The following is a 22,791-nucleotide window of genomic DNA, read 5'->3' on the forward strand; positions in this document are numbered from 1 at the left end:
TTTGCTCTTTCTTTTTTATTGCCCCTCTGTTATTGCAAAAACAAAAAGAAGGAAAGAAAACAGACCAATAATAAGCCATGATGATGTTGCAAATGTCACCAAGTAAACAGTGTGCACATCCTCCTTCAGAGTGCTTTCTTGCACTCCCAGTTCCATTAGCTTGTCGTTCACTTTCTTTGCAGTCATTCAGCTTTTGCACATGGCCCGTGGCAGTGTAGAGCAGCTTGCTCCACATGAATAACAATATCTGATTATTCTGACCAAGCCAAGTGACTCAGCTGTCTCTACTGTATTCTATCATTTCATCTTTTCTGTTCTTTTCTTTCTTGCTCCTGCATATCTGTTCAACAACGTAGGTTATTCTCTTCTTTCTTTCTTGCTTTCTTTCTTTCTTTCGGTTGTCTTTATCCTTAATCTTGGAGGTGATTCCGGGTTCATGTACATTTCCCTACATCGTTTCACTCTCCTCTCTATCCTTTCTTGACTGTTTTTTTTTTTAATGTGAGTGCTCATTCTCTCTTATGGATGCGCAAAAGCTAACATTGCCAACGGCCATGTCGGCTTGCTGTTGTGTGGGCGGGATTACAGAAGGATGGGGGCCTGGGGGGGGGGGGGGGGGGGGGGGGGGGGTCTGCCACATTTACAGGACAGGTAGGTAAAGCGCAGTAAAGTGAATCCTGCTGTTGAAAGAGCAAAAATAAAGCCTAGGACAGAGAGCCCACAGGGACAGCCTTGTCTGTTTCCACCTTATACATATATTTAGACCAGGTTTGTTCATTTTTCTCCTTCTTATATTTCTGCTCTATACTATGAATGGCTGATCAAACTAACAAAAGCCAAAACCCTCTGAAAAAGTGCATGCCTATAATTAGCTTCATTATTCAACCAGTGAATCCGGAGCAGGGTTAGACCTTAAAAAGGTGAGACTTATCAGCTTTAATAAATTCCATAACTTAACCTTAAGATTTCAATCCTGATTGCTTTGGCAACACCCTCGGTTCCTGGTGGTGACAGCACATGCGGCCCCAGAATTCTGGGGACAGCAAAAGCTCCCTGAGTAGCTTGGCCATGATAGACCGTGATTTGATTTATTGCTGGAGATGTTCGGTTTCCATTAGCAGGAGTCTGGTATCAATTAGATGAAAATACCCAGTAAGAATGTAAAATGTTATGCCAGATTTCAAGCATGCATCATCTTCTGTGAATCCCTTGTGCGAATGAATGCGTACTCCGAAACTTACAAATAAAGCTACTATGCAGAGAGATAAAACATTTAATGGCTATTACTGAAAAAATGATGACCATAAATACTATCGAAAATGATGTTATTATTGCATGAAAAAAAATTAGAACTTTAAAAAGTGTGGTTAGCCAGGCAAGCAAAAACTGTAAACAAGGAGAAACCAAAATGTTTCACTGCCAGCCACATTAAAAAATCAGCTAGAGCAAAGTGAGGCGGTACTCCATTGCGAAGACAGAAATGGAAATGTATGAAATGCTCAACCTGTTCTCCTGACTAGCTTGCACAAAAGCTGCATTCATTTAAATAAACTGACAGGGCAGACAGTGTGCCAGCCCCACAGTCACGGTTTCTAAGAGGTAGCTCTCTTTGATAAGGAAATAAGCCTCATAGGATTCCAAAGAGTCGTCCGAGTCAGCCCGTTTTAGATCTGGGCAAAGTGCACCTGAACAATAAAGATGGGCCTCTTACCGGGGCCAAACCAACTCAACATCAAAAGACATCTGTCCTTTACTTTGCCTTTCATTACAACTATTTCTTCTTTCTTCCCTTCCCCATTTCTCTCTCTTTTCCCTTCATCATCATTCTTTTTCTTTTTTCTGCTGATAAAATATAACCCCCTTCCTCTCTGTTAAACACTGTGAAGGAGGAAACGTCTTTATTAGCATAAATGCAAGGACAGATAATCCCACTATCCTTTCAATGCACACCGGCCCTCCTTTTATTTCTTCCTGAATGCCCGCTTTCCCATAAGCCCCCTTTAACATGCAGCGTCTTTCATTTCACCTCCTCTGTAGTGGGTGACCTGGCGACTTTAAACATAAAGCTTTAATTGTGGTGATGGAGTGCCGTCCTGCAATGATAGGGCCCACAAGAATCACACTTGCAGCAGGGTCACTGTGTTATTAGCAAATGAGGAGATCCAGGGGCACTGATCGCACAGCAACAGAGACACAGTGCTGCAGGTGTTAGAAGTTTCCGATCCTACAGGAGACTCAGAGAACAACCGCTGAGTCAGGATGTGTCTAATTAATAGAGGTATGATAACAGAGCTATCTTGCTCCACCTAAATGTTGTGCTCTGGTTCTGTGTCTTGGGGCTCTGCCACTGTTTGATAATTACCCTGCTAATGAGAGTAAGGAGGGGGACAAGATCAAATCAGTGCAGATAATAGGGGTTAAGTGAATTGTAAAGACCAGAATGTCCCTCTGTATTCTTCTGATGCGCTAATTACTACACTACTCACCATGGACAACACAAAACCGGAATCATAATCTCTATTGTTGGTGCTCTCTCCAACACAAAAATGACAGCGAGACAAACACGAGGATTAGGGTCTATCAAGAGGTATCAAATGTTATGCTGGAACAAAAGATCTAAGGGGATATTTCCCATTAGGATGGATGAAATTTAAACTATGATATACAGGACATGCACTACAGTCTGCTAAAGTATGAAGGATAGTTGGACATTTTGTGCAGATATTTTCCTCTAAAGGAAATCCATGACTGTCACTTATGGATCAAAATCAGCTGGCTGAAATCAGCACCCCTACAATTCTTCTGGAAAAAGGCATCAATAATGGAAAGGGCTCGAGAGATAAGCCATGTAGACTATGTAGTTCTGTTTTATTAACCTTGAGAGGAGCTCCCTCCTTTGTCTTCCTCTGGCTTATTTGTCTTACTGTAGGAACTTCAAAAAAGAGCAGATGGAAATTGGTCCGGCTAAGAACAGAGAGCAGGTGGTCGGGCTTTGTAAATTGATCGGGAAAAAAAGGAGGAGAGTCCGTGGCCAAACGGAGGCTTGGGCCAGTCGCCAGAAAGAACGCAGCTGCACCATTCCCAATGTCCTTGCCATCTTGTGCTCTTTGTGTCTAACATGCTCGATCTGCCAAGACCTCCTTTTAATTAACTACAGCTGCATAATTATTCCTCTAACCTTCCCTAATAAGTTGCTCGTTGGTGCACATCATATTTTTCTGCCCTTCATTGTTCGTTACTATGCTCATGTTGCTCGTCCCTAATGCAAAGCTAACATCTCAGGGTTGACTGTTTTGGATAACGTGGAGCGCAGGCTATGCCAACGACAACACTGCTTCGTCTAAGTTTGGCACAAACTTGATACACAAACAGTTTCGAGGCAAAGACAAAAGCTGGTGGATTTGTTTTACGAGGTCTTATTGTCCGAAAAGTATTTACATGCTGCACATTCTGTTCCACACTCGTCTCTGTTTGGATGTATTTACCAGCTTGGGCATGTTCTGTCTCTATAATCAGGCAGCTGTATCGCAGTAAAGGAAGAGACATAATTGAATGCTTTCTTTTCCATTCAACCCAATCCAGTGTAAAGTGTGAAAGTATCCACTGTTGTCTTGGTAACATCTTCCCTCTTGTCGTTTCTGCATCTATAAATAACACTAAAGGGCCTGAACTCAGAGGAAGCCCCCATTGTTATGAGTCAACAGTTGGAACACAGTGTGAAGCAAAAATGAATGGCAGAATAAAAGAAATGACATTGGAAACCGGGTAAAATTGAAAGTCCATTTAAACTGTATTGATCCAGATTAATTGACAAATTGGGACAAGAGAGATTGATTTATATCACACAATCTGTCACGGTATCACTAATCAGGCTTAGTTAATGAATATAACCATATGGTGTATTAGGAAACAAATACCCAAAGCAACATGACACAAAGGCATGTGATTCCCATATTTGTGGTAGCATGACCTTTTCTTAAGCCTGTGCATGAGCAATCCAGCACTGGGGCCGAGGCGATAAGGATTCCAGCGTGTTGCTGTTGATCCTGGGTTGCAGGTAGGATTTAGCACAGATTTTGAATATAGTCACTCTGCTTTTAGTGTAGGTGTGGATGGTTTTATGTGTAGAAACAACTGCACCTGTTTTCTGTGAAACACAGGCTAACATACACATGGATTCAGCAGCTATATACTGGATGTTAGTCCAGATAGATTTCTCAAAGAAGGCTGGCTTCACCAGGGCCAGACCAGCTCAGCTGTGCGTCCCACTGTTTTAGCAAAAAAAACAAAAACAAATGTTCATTGTTTCTAGACACTAAAATTATAGTTAAGGCATCAAAAACTGACTTTTTGCACTTTTTGTTGCAATTAATGCAAAAATGTTGCTATATAAATAAAATGTATTATTATTATCATTATTATCATTATTATTATTGTTATTATTATTACTATTATTATTATTATTATTATTATTTATATTATTATTATTATTTAGCAAAGAAACTGAATAGTTTTGGGCTTTGCATTGTTGGTTGGACAAAATAAGCGGTTTGAATACGTCAGCTTGGGCTTTAGGAAATCACAAAAGTTGTTTTCACTGTTTCCTGACATTTTATAGGCCAAAGAATTCATCAATTAACTGAAAAAATAATTGGCAAATTTATCACTAATAAAAATAATTCTTTGTTGCAGCCCTCATATCTTCATAGTACTCAACTAAAAGTTGATAAATGACTTTGAATTATTGAAATATCAAATTATCTCAAGAGCAGATATGTTAAATACAAAAGTAAACTTTGATAAACTGTGTCTGCTGAAACCCAGTAGGGCATATTTCTTCTGACTTACAAATGACTTTACAGCATTTTCACTACAAGCACACCGGCACATGCTAATGTGTTTATGTACAGTAATACATATAGTGCAATACAGATGTTGCATGCATTTCTGTGCCTGCATGATTCACTGCAGGTGAAAATGTTGTTTTCCCCCAGTGTCTAAAACATGCAAAGCAGCAGTAAACAAGCCTAAACCACAGCAGTTGCTGCATCCTGCAGATAGACTGCTCCCAGTGGTAGCTGCCTGTCTGGGATGGGTGGGTGATGTCACTAATGCTTTCCGGTGCACCGCTCCTGTAATGGAGTCAATTTAGCTCCACGCTGAGCCATTTCTGTCCAGCCTCACCCCATGAAGGACACATTAGTCCCCCCGCCCTCTATCCCACCATCTTGTTTCTTTCTCTCATCTCTCTCTTTCACTTCCTGCTGCTTCCTCTGATCTTTCTCTCCACACCTCTCCCACTTCATATGTTTCATCCACACATTTACATTTTTTGTTTTGTGTGCTACAGTTCATCAACTTTTGCCATTTTCCACATACCCTGTCCTGCAATAATACGCCCTAGCCGACAATTACACAGCCCTGCATGAGGATATAACCATAATTATATTATGGTCAAATGAACACTGCAGCATAGAGTGATTAAATGCTAATCAGCGGCACAGAAAGTAGCAATAGGGCTCAGGAAAATGTGTACACCACACTCATACGTAGACACAACCTCATCCACATATCCTAGTAGCCTGAAAGCGTATTTTCGAAATTAAGTAAACATCAATTTCACTGGGTTGTTCAGTTTCTTGGAAGCACTTGTGTGGGAGTGCGAGGTGTTTAGACATCCCACTATCTGAGTCGAGCACTCCCTCTACCTCCTTTGATGCTGCGTCAACTTTAACCGCAGACAAGTTTCATATTCTCTACATTTTTGTAAAAAAACTCTTTTTTAACCGGAAGCATAATAACAACTTGCTATCCATCACTATCAAAGCCCATCATAGTCATTCCCTTTCCGTCACTCTCTCGTATCACCAGAGATATGCAGTATTTTCCTTTTGCTGTGCTCAGGCCAGACTTTCATGAGCTTAATAATACACACTCACACCCATCCAACCTCCAGCTGCATCCCCTCCATCTCTGCCTCTTGCATGACTACACAAAGAAGGGATTAAGTTATCAGGATGATAAAGTGATACCCGTACACACTGTAGCTGAGCTTAATTTTACTTGTCACAGTGGAGACTGAACTTTAAATAGCCCACTCTGTTTATGCCAGATTAGTACTGGCGCACGCATGGCTCACTTACTAATTTGCCTAAATTGCGTTACGTGGTCGCCTCAGATTAGGTGGTGTGATGACTTGCACTCTTGCTGCACGGGCCTGTGTCATTCAGAATTCACTCAGGGTTAGAGGATGCACACACACAAGCAGGGCCACATTTGAAAAAACAGGACAAATTCGGGAATCATTTCTGTTGCATGAAATATTAACTAGTTCTAAGTACACATGTAACATACTGTTTGGGATGATAGAGGTTACATGCAGTGTCCTCCACAGGGGAGAGGTAAAATGCAGGGCAGTTTTCTCTGTTGGCTAGAGGAGCAGAGGATAGTGGGTGGGCGTGTGGGTGGAAGCAAATAGAGTCCAGGAAAAAGGGATTGGCATCAGGGGAAGAAAAAGAAGATATAAGCAGATAAAGCAGCGATGGATGAGATGAAGAAATAAATGAGAGGAATTAAAAATGATTTATAGAATTGATGTTCCTGTGTTTTATGGCAGTTGATCCAACTGAATCTGACACTTTGACTTGGCTCTGTTTGTACTACTGTACAGTATGCCCTGTCATATTTAAGCCTATTCAGCTGAATGCAAATATGCCTCGTGTAATAAAAATGATATATAGATATGAGATACAACATGAGCTTTGACCTTCACAACCTCACAACTTCAAGACCTCACAGGAAGGAGAGGAGACACGTAAAATGGGAAACAACTGTACATCCACTTATGGTTAAGGAAATGAACAGGCTTTCTAGTGGGCTACTGTACAAATCCACAGAGGAACATTTGCTTTGCAAAGAGTGGTATACTTCAAGGCGCAGGCAGAACACACAGGGTCATTAAACATTTACCTCCTTTTGTTGTGGCCAAGAGAGAGAGACAGAGAGAGTGGTGAGCATCAACTAAATAGAGTTGGGACAAGTGATTGCACCTCAGTTGTGTGTTTTTCTCCCATGTTCGTTCTTCTACGTGGCTTGCAACAAACACTATTTGAGGGAGTCTGGCTGCAGTTGCAAGCAGGAGAGGAAAGGAGAGGAGAAACTATCTGTAAAATCTTGTGGATAGGAGCCCCCTCCATGTTATGGTCACTGAGTCACGACCTCCACCAAAGTACCATTGCAGTGAAACTGTGTCTACCGCTCTTCTTTATAGCACGCTTTTATCTGTCCAACTGCTGCAGTCACCCCCCCCCCCCCCCCCCCCCCCCCCCCCCCCCCCCCCCCCCCCCCGCCCCCCGCCTGTGGTATTTCCCTCCACAGGCGGTGGAGATCTTTTTCTTTCTTTTCTTTATTCAAAGCTCGTTGTTTGTGTCTGCGAGCACTTTGTTGCAATTCAAATAAGTATGTCCTGGCCATCAATATTTGATATCAAAGTAGATTTCCCTTATCAACTCCTCCATTACAATAGCGCTTTGCTGGTGCCACCAGATACGAATGAGTGCTTTGTCAGAGCACAGAGCAGATATCTACGGCTGTTGAGATTGGAGATCATCATTATTATACTATTCAAATTCATAGAAAAAAAACCTGTCTCAGCAAAACGTTAGATCAAACAGAGCTCATGTTTAATTGAAAGGACAAAGAACTTAAAGGAAATTTGTTTGACATTTGCTATTGAGATGATGTTAAATGTATTCTTGTAAATGGAGTGCCACGCTTGCGGCAGAGCACTTCAAATGCAACATGCTTTGCATGATGCTGTCCATGCAATGTTCTACATGGCTGGGTACAGTGTGCTGCATTTGCAGTCCTACACGGCCATGAACACTAACACACACACTATACCCACATATATGCAGAGTGCACTAATGTAATCTGCAAGCTTTGTACACTGTATCTTTCAGTACAGGGCCTTGTGGGGACCAATAAAAAATAATTTATATACGTCTGTTTCTGCAAGTATGCAGGCTACCTACCTACATCCTGGAAAAGAGGCATAAATGTTGGCACACATGCAAGTAGACAAACACATTCTTAAATACAAATGTGCATGCAGTACATATATGCATACATCTTTAATTGTGTCTGTATCTTTTGCCATTTTTCCACTGCATGGTACCTACTCAACTCGCCTTGACTCTACTCACCTTTTTGGGTTTTCCATTACAAAAAAGTCTTTGGTAACTGCTAACAGGTACTTTTTGTAGTACTACCACAGTCAAGGTTCCAAGCAAACTGAGGTGATACCAAAAGGTGACGTGAAAACCTGCAGACTACTGACTGGTTGGAGAGAATCGTCACTATTCACTGCGGTGTTTGGTGTTTTTTGCCCCCAACACTGCCTCCCATGCAGTGCGGCAATGGTTATGTTTAGAGTTAAGGTTAGGGTAATCTGCCTGGAAGACAACATTGGAGGCAAAAAAAAACACTGGGCATTCACTGCGTCATTGCTAGCACTGGGTTTAAATAGTTTAGCCAGCGTTTTTCTTTTTTTTTTATCTTTTATGCTGCTTCCAGGTTCATTAGAAACTAATTTGTCTTCTGGCTGTGGCAACACGCCGAGAATCAAAAGCAACACACCTTCGAAGTTCTGTGTGTGTGTTGCGTTATGTCACCGCAGTTTCCTGCTATGATGACCTGCCACGGCTTACCTCACCGGTACTAAGCTGCAATGGAAAAAGGAGGACGGGGCACTACGGCCAAGTCAAGTCAAGCTGAGCTGGGGAAGTCGAGCAGGTACCATTAATGGAAAAACGCCATTTGTTTTCTGAACAATCATATACATATATATATATATATATATATATATATATATATATATATACATATATATATATCCATGTTTCACATTACACAGTCATCTGACCCATTGTTATTGCAAATAGGTTGTTTACAGCAGCTTTAGGGTAAGGCAACATGTATTAAAAAAACAAAAAAACCTTCACCTCCACCTGTTCCTCCACATGTTCTGATTTTTGTTCAGCCTGGAGACTGAGAAGCCAATGACACCAGATTGGGCAGTGAACCCCAGGCATCCACAATGTCCCTCATTACCTCTAAGCCTCTGCTTGGCCTTCTATTAGACAAGCTAAACAGACTGTTTTAATATGCCCACCTTTGACCCTGTTTAGCTTTAATCTGATATATGCACCAATGCCAATTGATTCACTACCGTCATGGGAGCGTGATTGTTGCGTTGACGAGCAGACGGGATGTCGCAGCTGACAATTTCTGTTCTCAGAGTCTGTAGTGTCGTCAGAGGGGATTAGGGTGGCAGCACATCAGGTTGGGGGGGTGTCTGCATGTCAGTCAGATAGACAGGAGGCTGGATTTATACCTCTCGGCACCAGTTAATCCTTGCAAGAAGACTCCAGCTTTCAATTAGGAAAGGAGTAATTTGTGGAATTTTCTTGTGTTCAACAAGACAAATTACACCGCCATGATTAAATCGGCACCCTACTTAAACACAGCGAAATGGTAAACATTTTTAAATTAATATTTATGAAACTTTTAAACTATTAAACATAAACAGCATTCCTCTGTCACAACTTTCCGCTGCCAAAGTGTGTGCTGTTTCTCCAGGCACATTCCTCCAACTCTGACGGGATTCTTCAGCTGGGTTGACCTGTAAATCTGGTGGTAAACTCACAGATATAAGAGCAAAGTGAATCTCAAGGCGAGGAACAAGACACAAATAAAAAATAAATACAAGTTAACTAAATTGACATGTCAAACACAAATACAGATGACTACTAATCTTTTGATGAATACATCCTTGTACTTTTCAGCATCCTGAGGGAAAAAGTGATCTTTCAAGTTAACAAAGTTGCTGCCAAAGGAATGGAAATTAAACTGACACCATCGTTATCTTTTTTGGTCTTTCATCTGTCTTGTTTGAATATTTCTCAGTCTGTGCATACCATACGTGAATCTGTCTATGTACTCTTGTGTGCTCGAGACTAGTTTAAAATTCAACTAATATGCCTTCTGAGACACACATACCCATACATACACAGGCACACAACAAAATGTCATCCTGGAAGTGCGTTACTTTATAAAATTGCACATTTAAACAAAAATTAAAGACCAGGGTTTTGTGAGCTGTGACATGTGAAGAAAGGGAATAAATACATATTGAGGTAATAACAGAGGAGATGAATCATGCATCTAAGGGTCGATGATTCACTGCCTTACCCTATTTAATGCTTCACAATATAATCCGCATTAGCCTTTACCCATTCACATCGCAGCTATATGTTTAAATGAGAACTCCTAATCTCCCTGTATTTCCGGACAGTGAAAATCTAGATTTTTCAAGTTTCATTTTCTGCGATTGGACACTGCTGTTTACTCTCACTGAATGTGTAATGCGGTGGCACTGGCTGCCTTGTTTATATTTTTAGAAGTGAGCTATCCTTTACATCTACCTTAAAGTGTTAAGCATTTTTAATGCTAAGGTTTATCTGTGGCGTAAAATGACTTTTATGGCAACATTAATGCAGTTTTAAAGCGGTATTAGTGTGATCTAAATAGAGCAAGACTACTTACTGTACAGTGGGTGAAAGCAACCACTCAAAATGGCGCGAATAGCAACACTGGAAACGTGACAACAGCCGGCTACTTTGCTTTGTATCAACAGTCACCCATCAACATTAGTATTGTTATTTCAGGCACCTTATTCAATACTGTGGAACAGGGGGTGAAAACTAGAGATGCTTAAAGCGCCCATATTATGCTCATTTTCAGGTTCATGGTTGTAGTTTTAGGTTTTACCAGAATAGGTTTACATGGTTTCATTTTCAAAAAGCACTATGTTTTTGTTACTTTACATTGCTGCAGATCCTCTTTTCACCCTGTGTGTTTCGGTCTCTGTTTTAGCTACAGAGGGAGACATCTCACTTGTTTTAGTTACAAAGTGAGACATCTCACTTCTATATTATCTTGTTGGGAGATGCACATGCACAGTAGCTAGGTAAGATCACACCCGCTAGATAACTCTTTCTCAAACTTTGGTCAGTACAAGGCATGATTAGCGGGGAGACTTCTTCTAAACGAGGGCGCACTTGTGAAATACCTGCAGAACAGGGACATGTAAGTAGTTCTTTCTAGATTATGATGAACTAGTGTGTGCTGTAGCAGTGTTTTGCTATTGAGAACAAGCTAGCATGCTACGGTTAGTTATAACAGCTCACCCGGAGACTGAAGGCAGAGGACATTTAGAAACCGTATTTAGCTCAAAACAGCAAGGATAGTTTTTTTTTTTCAAAATTTGGATACGTGTGAAAGCACCAGAGAAACAAAATAACACCCCAAATTCCCAAAAAGTAATTTTTTTCATAATATGCACTTTAAAAATGTTAGGTGGCCTTTAGATACTGTCATACAACTCAAGGGGGATTTATTGCAAAACAAGTATACTTTTAAAACCTTTAGTTGGATCAATGCCAGAAGCAGCAGGCAGGACTGGCATGTGCGAGTGCAAGGCAGAACGGACATCTAGTGAGTTTGGCTGATTTATATTCCAGCAAACATTGGGAATTAAATACATAAACTGTAGGTGTAGAAGTCCCGTAAAGCTCAAAAAAGTGTCTGGAAAGACAAAAGAGAGGAGACTGAAACGGAAACAGGTGATATGGGAGCAAGGGTGAATGATCGGAGGAAACTAAGGTAACGTGAAGGGCAATATTGAAGAAGTAAACAAGCACATCAGAGATGTGGATAATCAAAAAAGGCCATAAAGAGAATCAACAGTGAATCACATAAAGAAAAGAGCTATAAAAGTAGCACCTAATTCAGAAAAATAAATACAAGAATCCTGACAGAAATACACAATATCTGCTAATAAAACAGCAAATATTAGTACAAGTGTTTCAAAATCATCACCACAGTGGGCTTAGTCCATGGTGTTATATGGTTGACACTTGCACTGTACATACAACACGGCCTTGTACACTGAAATACAACAAGACCGTCGCGCCTTCCAACACTGCGGTCAATATCTGAGAGTCATCCTATCGATTGGCAAGGCTTCAACCAAATGTCAACACCCAACAGACCAAAAACTTCCCTGATCCTGCAAAAATTGAGGACACATACTTCTTTAGCTGGCAGTACTAGAAAACCACGAAGAAAATGTGTGTTGTGCTCTGCCTGAAAACACTTCAAATCAAATAAACACATTTTCTATTTACTTTGAAGACAATGCCCCACACGAACAGCACACCAGGAGCTGTGTTTCCCCCACATGGAAGATCATTTTGGTCACACACACACACACACACACACACACACACACACACACACACACACACACACACACACACACACACACACACACACACACACACACACATTCTGTACAACAGACAAAAGCAGATGGTAAAGTGACCTTTCAGGTGTGTTAGACACTGATCCTTTGGCCAACTCCTTGGCTTCCTGACATTGACACCGGTCACATGTTCTCAGTGTGTGTCTTCGTCCCTGTGTGCCCTCGGGCCAGCCAGATCTTTTCAATGGAAGTAAGCTGATTGCAATCGCACTAGGGAGCCAAAAGACTCTATCGATGCCTTTCGTCACCTCGCCTCACTAGACGCAAAGACGCACAGCTCCAGTGGAGGGCACATTTTGTGATGCGTTTGACTGATTTACTGATTTCATTAATGGCTTGGATGTAAACTGAACGGCACAGGAAAATGGGATGAATAGAACATATAAAGTTATTAATTTTAATAGTGTATCCCCTAGCTGTTAGGGGGATTAAAGCTTTGACCTTTGGGTTGAGGACATGCACTAAATTTAGTTATTTATTTAAACTTTTTGAAAAATGTATTTTTCCAAAGTAAAAACGTGTACAAACAATTTGGTGTGATCCAATATGATTTTTTTTGAATAAAAATAAATACATGTAACTTGTTTTTTAATACAAGTGAAGTGAGTAAAAGAAAATGTGTGTGTACTTTGGAACACCTGAATGCTAATGTCAGCATGCTAACATGCTCACAATAAAAATGCCAATATCATGATGTCAATCAGGTGTTATGTTTAACATGTTCACCATGTTAGTTTAGTATGTTAGCATGCTAACATTTGCTAATTTGCAATAACAGTACAGCTGGGGCTATTGGGAATGTCTATCTCTTTGAAAGGCATTTGGACAACTTACAACTTGGACATGTGTAGCTAGCTATATGAACCACAGTGGTGGATGGACGAACAGACACTGGCACATAGCTCAAGAAAATTTAAGTAAAGAAATTCTTGAAATAAGCAGAAATATCTCCGGGCAGGCAAAGTGCTTAAACTTTCATGACTGTATATGAGAATACAGTATTTAAGATGAACCTTTTGTATAATGAATGTCAGATATGTGTCGGAAGAACTGAAATTCAAGGGGAATTAAAGCATTTGAAGCGAGGCAGTTTCATTGGTCAGCACTGAGGAACTCCTGTGGCTCAGCAGAAGACGCGGGAGGCTCACACACTCACAACAGAGCAGGAGATATAATAATTTATTGTGTCACTTCCCGGGGTGCCGGGAGACAGCAAACAGCTGGCAACATAGCCCACAGTGACGCCAACATCACTATGACAGAAGAAAAGCAAAGCGAGAAAGAGGGGAAGACGGTGTGTGGAAATGGTGGTGGTCCAACAGAAGAACTATAATAGGAAAAGACTAGGAAGGAGGAGGAGGAGGTGGTGAGAGGGAAATGTGAGGAAATCCGTTGCCCAATCACAATAGCTTCTGCTTCGTCACCCAGTATTCATGAGGCAATGACTAACAAGTGGCTTTAACCCTTCTCAACCACTAATCTGCCTTATCTGTCTTTACTCTTACACTTCCTGAGAGCCTCCTTCTCATAGCAGAGGTTATAAATTCATTTCTCTTATCACACTAAATCAAGTCCCTGTCCTGCTGCTGAAGCTCTGGAGACCCTGTGATCGCCATGGAGAGCCGGGCCGCAAGAAGGAAGGCACCATTCTTCCTCTTTCTTTCACATAAAAAAACACTAACCCAACTTGAACTTGGAGGACATGTTCTTCCATCTTGGCGCAACTAAATGAGTGAAAGGTGTTTTACAGTCATCATATCACAGCAGCTACTACTCTAAATGTGAGTGGTTGAACTCATCTCCGCCGCACAATAGCAGGAAATTTTAGAGTCAGTGAGAGCCATTAAAGCATTTGGTAGAAATGACCAAACACACTTCCCATCATCCCAGTGCCAAAGCAAATCATGAGGGCAAGTTTATGTCAGTGAAACCTGAACTGAGCTGAAACTGTACAGCATCCCTTGCATTTTCATTTGTTGTTGGTCGTGGGGGCTGAGTTACCACCTGCTCTGCCTCTCACACAGCATGTATAGAGATGAATTGCTCCCTGGGTGTTGATAAGTCACCAAGGCACACCACGGTCACCATGGGAACTACGCAAACACAGCATTTCCGAGGAAACAAGTCAAATGAAGTTGATTACACATTGCTTTCTTTTTATAGGATATCCCTTTTATTAGCAAGTACACTCAATATGTATCACTTGATTATTGCTTCTCCACCACTCAGTTTTCAAGGTGTCTGTATTGTTTGCATATTTTTTGCATGGAAAGCCACTCAGATTTGATATCAGGAAACATACGAGACCTCTGTGCTGCAGGAAGTAAAGACTCCCGAGGAAGCACTCTTCTGACCAGTGGCACTGAATCATAAATATGATTGATAAAGAGCCAAATGTAAAAACAGCACAATGAATACCAATGCAGTCTCATATCACTGCTTGCATGATGGAATGGTGGGCTGGATCACAATTCAGCTTTCCCCATGCGAGTAAATAAAGACAGAAATGTGATCGGGCCGCTTGGCTGGGTTGGCTCAGTTGGTGAAGCAGGCACACATATTTAGAGATTTGTGCCTCGATGCAGTGGTTCAGGGTTCAAGTCCGACCAGGGACAATTTCCTGCATGTCTTCCCCCTCACTCTCACCTTTCTCATCTAGTTGTCCTGTCTATTTTTGCTGGAAAAGCTCCAAAAAATAAAATAAATAAAATAAAATTTGGATGGGAGGAGAGAGATGAAAGAGCGTAGGAGGTTGGAGTTATAGGAGGAAATAGTGGACAGGGAAAGAAGAGGAAATGAAGGATATTGAAAGCAAGATGGCATGGGGAGAGTGAGGCACTCACTATATCGTAGCACCCACCACAGAAAGCTGGCTCAGCAGTATTCAAAGGCTTTCAGATAAAGAGGTGTGTGTGTGTGTGTATGTGTGTGTGTGTGTGTGTGTGTGTGTGTGTGTGTGTGTGTGTGTGTGTGTGCATGCGTGGAAGCACAAAAATGGGCACGCCCAATTGTGTGCTATTAGGAGGGCATAATGTAGACGTATGTGCAGAGGTGTGGAAGACTGACTGAGTAGACTACATAGTGTTTGTTTAAGTATGCAAAGGGGGTTCACTGAAGCACAAATAGAAACCTGTCCTCTCCCCGTCTCTCCCTATTTCCAATGCCTTCTGGGACAAGAAAAAGAGCAAAAGACATGGTGCGCTAAACTCACAAGGCAGCATTTGAGGTAATGAGCAGGAGAGCAGGTAGAAGATGAGGACGTCAAGAGGAGGAAAGAACGCATTAGCCTCTTACCCAGAGTGTCACTCAAGCTGGCAGAGCCAGCTAGCGCTGCTGGCTCCTGGTCCCTCTTTCAGTGGGATTTATGTCTCGCTTTGACTGTGCTCAAACGTGGGGCTTTTCGCCAACTTATATCTCCTGGACCTTTTGCAGGCTTGATGTGTGCTCATAGAAAAGTGTGTAACAAGAAATGGTAGGAACATGATTAATGCTTACTTGAAGAGGCCATAATCAATATTTTTCTTTTAGTGATGTAATGTAATAATGAACCCACAGAGTATAAACTCCCGACTCTGCAGTTCCCATTAGCTCTATTGAGCTTTGAGCATTTTTAAATCATTGCTTTCTGTTTTCCAGCCTCCAACTTTAAAGTTTTGGTTCTCTCTAACAGCTCATATAGAGTTGTTTTAAATTAAAATATTTTATTGTAGACAACCTGCTCAGCACCAAACAGCAGACAGCTAAAGTTAGCGTCTAGCTGGTTAACATAGTGGAGCATTTAGTAGCTAAAGAGCCAGATATTTCCATTTGGGAGTTGGTGGAGACCAAAACAGAGCTGAAATGACAGTGACTACTTTGACAGGTAGACACAAACACAACTACAATTTCACAATCTTACCTTGGGCACTGTGAAATCAACATGCTATACACAAAATGATCACTTGAAAAACAATTGACAGATGAACTGATTAGGACAATAATGCTTAGTTGCAGCCATCAGCTTTGTTAGGATCATAAATGTGAGGGTGTATTCTGAGGAAGATGCTAGAATTACTCATGAGGTTTCAGCGTTCAGGCTTCTTACACCATCTGGCCACTCATTAGCCTTGGCTTGTATTGGCCATGTTGTTTATTCTAGACTTGCTATAGTGAGTTTGTGAATTAAACTGTATCCAGTTTTGCCCATTGTTCTCTCCCTTCTCTTCTCCTGAAAGGATGCAAATAATGGATTGTTTATCCTTAGTTGAAGCCATAGTCATCACAGATTTGTTAGGAATCTTAGGAAATGTGAGGGTTTATTCTGAGGATGATTGGAAAATTACTCATGATGTTTCAGCGTTAAAGGCTTCTATAACCATCTGGCCAATGGCTATTTTGTTTATTCTAGACTTGCTATAGTGAGTTTGTGAATTAAACTGAATCCAGTTTGCCCATTGTTCTTTCCCTTCTCTGTTCCTGAAAGGGTGCAAATGATATAGTATTTATTAGTTATGGGTCATGGGTTTCACTTAATGATGTCTTCATTCATGAATCACTAAATGCATGTTCAAGTGCAATAATACAGGCTCTGTTGGGACACCATTGCCGCTAGCTGCATCCAGACTGTAATTCCATTGCATGCAAGTTCCCACTGGTAATCATGAAAGTGGAAGAAAGCAGCTGCTGATTACTTTTGCAAAGCAAAGCAAAAAGAGAAAATGGATGTGCACTGAACACATTAATCAATGAGCATTTGTGGAATTATTAAAAATGTACAACAGCATGGTTTTAACAGATCAATTTTAAGGGTCAGCTGCAGTATCGATAGCCTTTCTGGTTCGTCATCAACACTTCCTTTTCCTCACCTCAAATTTTCCCTCTGAACCCTGCAAGTTAAAGTTACAGATACAATGCTATAGTTAGATCAATAAAGGGCTGCAGCGTCCTAACCTCCTCATCATTTAAACATAACTTTGGGAAACCTCTGTAAAACCAAAATGAGATCTAGTCAGCTAAGAGATAATATGACAAGCTTTTTCAGATCATTTCAAATTCAAAAATTGATTTTATGATAAGACCTGCTGATTTATTGTTCCTGTGTGTATTCTTTTCCACAAACATTTTTACTTTTATACAGTAAATACAGTGTTCCATCAACACTATCAGAAATCAAATGCACCCAGAGCACGAGTGTAAAACTGAGCTACAAAACACCATTCCATAGATTTTAAAGTGATGTGAGTGTATCACAGTCAACAGATAACACTAACGCTATTGTTATGAAAGTATGGTATATAGTAGGGCATTTGCTGCTTATTAATATAACTATATTTCAAACAGTATTGACTAAGCTGCAGAGCGTGGAAAGTGCTCTCTGCACTGCTTACAGCACTTGCACAGTCTGTTGTCCATATGGGGAAATTTGTGTTAAGAGTGAGTAATTAGCCGAACAAACTAGTGAGTATTTGCTGTGTATATACAACAAATCAGCCACTTTTTTACGAAAACAGAAGAATCGCTTAGAAATGCTTTAAACAAATGAAACAGCCCAAGTATATAAGGTATGAAACTGACACCAGATTGCATTTAAAAGGGCTTTCACTTCCTTTCAACCCCAATATTGCATAAATAACCATTTTCAATGAACCCGTACAGAACTGATTTTAATTCAAGATAATCCTAATGTTGGAGGTTCTAGATAGAAAAGAAAGACAGCGGTGAACAGGACTTGGTTAAAGTGACATCCAGATGATAAATGATGCAGCCTCTGCCCATGCAGGGACTATAAGAACTCATGCCACCTATAATCTAGGAGGTCCTCTCTTATCTGATTATGATTGCAGGGTAAAGAGGATTTAGGTGCTGGTGCCTAAATGCTAGGCTGTACTGATTAGATGGCCGCTGGAAGGCTTATGTAACTAGGAGGCTGCAGGAGGGAAGAAGGTGTGCTCTATAAATGACAAACTCACCTCTTGCAATGCCTTCTGATAACTTGCCAAATGAGATTCAAAAGTTCAATAATAACTGCTTCAGGTTAGAGTTTTTATCAGCTGCTCTTGCATAGAGCCATCAACTTGACTTAAAAACATTGGGACATGCTAATAACCCACAAACACACAGTCAATGTCAAGATCCAGTGGGCAGGCTTCTTTTTTTTCTTTTTTTTTTACAAAATAAGCAAAAATGTAACAAGCTGAGAGCATTTCTTCCGTAAAATGCCAATACCTATTGATTTACCCTTCTGAAGACTGACCGCAATTCATGCAGAGATGAAAGGATGATAATTAAATGCAAGGTAGCGGACATGCAGCTTGAATTTGACTTTGGGGCACATACTGTACAGAAAATGGGACTTAATGCTGACTGAAGGCCTCTTCTTTACTTTTCCTATTACCGTCTCCCTTTCCTTTGACCCCTATTATCAGTAACTACATCAATACACACACACAAGACCAAATGCTTGCTTCAGTGTTATAAAAGCCTGGGAGGGTGCAGAGTTGGAGGCTATCTGCAGTGAGCTAAGTTACAGTGGGCTCATTGAATTTGCTCCTGTCACACTTAATGCATTAATCTTTTCACTTGTGCTGATTCTATAAATCAATCAACAAAACAACAATGTGCATTTTGTGGCTGCACTGCATCAACAGAGATTCTATTTGACAAAATTTACAAAGATTGCCATTTGAGGTGCCGGTTAGAGTAATATGCTACAGCTCCCTCACATTGTGTGATCATCCTCATCAACAGTGTCTACGGTGGACTGACTTTGGCTGTTTTCAAGCGTGGGAGGACCAAACAGCACAAGTCTGCCCCCATACAGGCCCATTGCTCAGCATTCCCACTAGCTAGACTAGATTATTAGATAAAGGGGAAAGTAATGGTACGCATCCACATTAAGAGCAAGCAGAATGCAGAACATGGCTGGTGTGGGGGGGAGGGGGGAGATGGAAAACCCAACTTGAAATGTCTGACAAGTAGAAACATTGATCTCTTTAAACGCTCTGAATCCTTGGCCATTACTTTCTCACACTGCCCAGACTGGATGGACTCTTGTGAAGTGAAGAAAACCTTAAACTGGGGATAATTTATAACGTAGAAGCTTTGCATGAACACAAATCAAAATAAAAACACGCTGCTCTTGCAAATTATGCTATTACAACTGAGGCATTAAATGTAGCACCTAATATCATTCATTTATAATGCCAGGTACAGTGTCTGACTCACTGACTCATATGTTAATGTTAAAGCTCCTACTAAATCCACTTTTGTGTGGCTAACGGTTGGTGAGGTCCTGATATACAGTAATTTACACTCTTCATATCACTGTGTTTACCTGAACACAGAAAGAAATGCATCTTATTACAGTTCACACAGGCAAAATACACTTCCAGTGGAAAAACATAAGCTATGGGTTACAAACTACCTTTACAAAGTTATGAGATCAGTCTCTGCAGGAATGATGGTAACACATTTATACAGGGAAATAGAAAAAAAAGCAGTCCGGCAATTTAGATATGGCTTCCTTTTATGTGTTAAGTGTAGTGCTGTACAACTACACCCGTGACTCACTGTAAACAAAAGAGGGTCAGGGCAGCACAAATCCTTCTGGCTCAATATCAAGGATGACACGTTCTACTGGATTAATAGAAATTATAGCCCACAGTAAGGAAACAATGGCAACATCCATTTGATGTTGAGAGTGCCACTCTATTCCTATATAATTTAATGTAGCACATGGCTAGAAGTTATAGGGATACTTAACAGAGCAGAGATGTAGCACTTAAGAAAGACTGTTTTGTTTATTAGTTTTGTTTTTTTAATAAGGGTAAAAGCTCATGCCGGAGTAAACATAAAGGAGTCTGAATGCTCATTTGTGACAAGCCCTACCAAGCACTAGTAAGCACTGGTTACCAGAACCAGACATAAACTACCCCCCCCCCCCCCCCCCCCCCCCCCCCCCCCCCCCCCCCCCCCCCCCCCCCCCCCCCCCCCCCCCGATCCTTCTTACACCGTGGGGGCACTCAACCCAAAGTCACGCAGTTACACAGAGAAGCAACTGCATCAGCCAGTGTCCTTTTTGTGTTGACCATTGCATTCATTATTCATTGGGAAAGGTTCGCAAAGATCCAGCTCAGCATCCTGAGGCATAGCTGTAAATGACTGCATCTCTCTATCCCTCTCTCTCTCTCTCTCTCTCTCTCTCTCAGGGCTTTCCGCTACCACCATATTTTCCGCCACCACCTCTCTTCCTTCACTTGTGGCTTTCTCTCTCAACTCTCACCTCTCGGCTCCCCTCTTTTCAACCACTTTTTCTTGGTGCATCGTCCACTTAGCTTTAATCTTTTCCATTCTGGGAGGACCTACCCGTACTCCCAAAGTGAGCACTGCTGTTATTGCTGATGAATGTAATCCTTACTTGATTGACCATGCTGAAAAGGTCAGTCCTCTCATGCTTAACCTTTATTTAAGGCCAGAGAGAGCCATAGGTGCTATAGAGCAGCACAGCGTACTCTAATATCTGATTAAGGCAGTGTAGGAGAAATGGAGTGAGAGAAAAAGAGAGGGAGAGAGAATATGTGTACACCAGTAGACTCTGTGAATGCATTTGACAAAGGGCTCAGGTTGCTTTGTATAAAAGCACACGGATGTGTACCAGCCTAGTCATGGTGCTTCCTTGGTCAAGGGCTTTTAAGGGTTCTCACTGCATTGTGCGTGCCCCACAAAAGGCTTCCCTGACCTCAGGGAGCTGCCATCTGACGAGTCGAGTGGCCCCGCCAGTCGATTCCTAAATGTTCCTTCAGCTGTGGATAACCTTAGTGCGATTGCAAGGCTAAGCCATTAGAGTCACGTTCAAGTTCTCCTCGAAGTGCACTCAGCGGAATGTCAATTTGAATTAAGGTGGGATTTCCCTTTAAGGTTTCACAGGCTTCCCCCACACGGTAGTGAACAGGTCAGCAATACTGAGATGTGTCTGGATAATGGGAGATTGCATTGAGGAGGTAAATCAGTTTAAATATCACACAGCGTATCAAATTACCCCAGTGCTGTCACAAGAGTTTGCCTTAGATATCGGCAGCCTCCTCATAATTGATTCTTGTGATATACAGTACAGCTGAAGGCTGAATAGAATTATTAAGCTGAGGCGGGATTCCTTGTCAATCACAAATCACTAGATGATTCAGGGTAAACAAGCGAAGCTATGCTGGAATAATACAGGAAGGAAGAGAAAACACATATAGCAGCTCTATTAAAGATTTGAACTTTATGTATTCAGTGCCATATTTATATTGTTTTTTAAAGTGGAATACACAAGGCACCAGGGGTTGAAATTTAATCTATCAGGATTTCCAAAATGCCACAACAATGCCCCACATGAACAGCACACCAGGAGCTGTGTTTCCCCCACATGGAAGATCATTTTGGTCACACACACACACACACACACACACACACACACACACACACACACACACACACACACACACACACAGTGTTTATGATCCTCTGACATGGAAAATAGACCCGGTCATCCCTGCCCGATGATGAGATCAGGATAATGGAGAAAAAAAGGTAAATTATTGGTGTTCGGATTTCATCAAGGTTTACCTACCTAATTGAGGACCAAGTCAGAATGGGGGCTGGGATGAAGGGCAGGTGGATGAGGACTTGAAAGAGATGTCATCATCAGCCTGGACATTGCTACACAGTCATTTGATTTATGTGAGATTTATCATGTGCGAATGAAAATTGCACGTAAGAAGGGAGAAGCATTGATGACAAACCGCATAAATTAGCTCAAAGTAAACACAGTAAATGACTTCAGAATTAACAGTATTCTCTGGTACACCTACGACAGACTTTGGACATCATCCTGTCCTTTTACTGACTCGTCCAATCAGACTGACACTGACTGACATTGACAGATCTGGTCTACACGGACAAACTTTAACTCTGCAGAAAAAGCAACACTAGAAGCTCACGCACCTACCAATTACAGTAACTTGTCAAAACAAATGGAGCCTAAGTCAAGCTCATGCAGTGATTCCATTACTAATGTGTCACTGGCAGAACTACACATTTTACTTTACACCATGACGTTTGCTTGCACGTTTCATTCATCTCTTCTGCTCACTTTCTCCCACATCCACACACATTTTGTTACACAAAGACTGCAGCTTCCTCTATGTTTAATCCATCCTATCCACTGTTGCCACTTGCAAAGATGTAAAGCAGACAGATGGCACCAGTGAACACCTGATGAGAGTACAGTGCACGCCTGTTTAACATTAAATTTGATGAACTCATGATGAATTTTTTTTACAGGTGGGAGTAGGCTTTTAATGAGTGTGCTTGTAATGTGTTATGATCCAGGCAGAGTGTTCGGCTTCAAATGTGTTCAGGAAATGTGAGATGGGGGCGGTGTGATC

General features: G+C 41.3%; 1 protein-coding gene across 1 annotated transcript in view; it reads right to left on the bottom strand.

The window, feature by feature from the left end:
* Window positions 1-22,791, bottom strand: part of kcnb2 (potassium voltage-gated channel subfamily B member 2) — an 82,644-nt gene that overhangs the window by 57,672 nt on the left and 2,181 nt on the right. The gene's annotated exons all lie outside the window — the stretch shown is intronic.

This window comes from Etheostoma cragini, chromosome 22 (genome assembly GCF_013103735.1).
Source record: "Etheostoma cragini isolate CJK2018 chromosome 22, CSU_Ecrag_1.0, whole genome shotgun sequence".
Lineage (NCBI taxonomy): Eukaryota > Metazoa > Chordata > Actinopteri > Perciformes > Percidae > Etheostoma > Etheostoma cragini.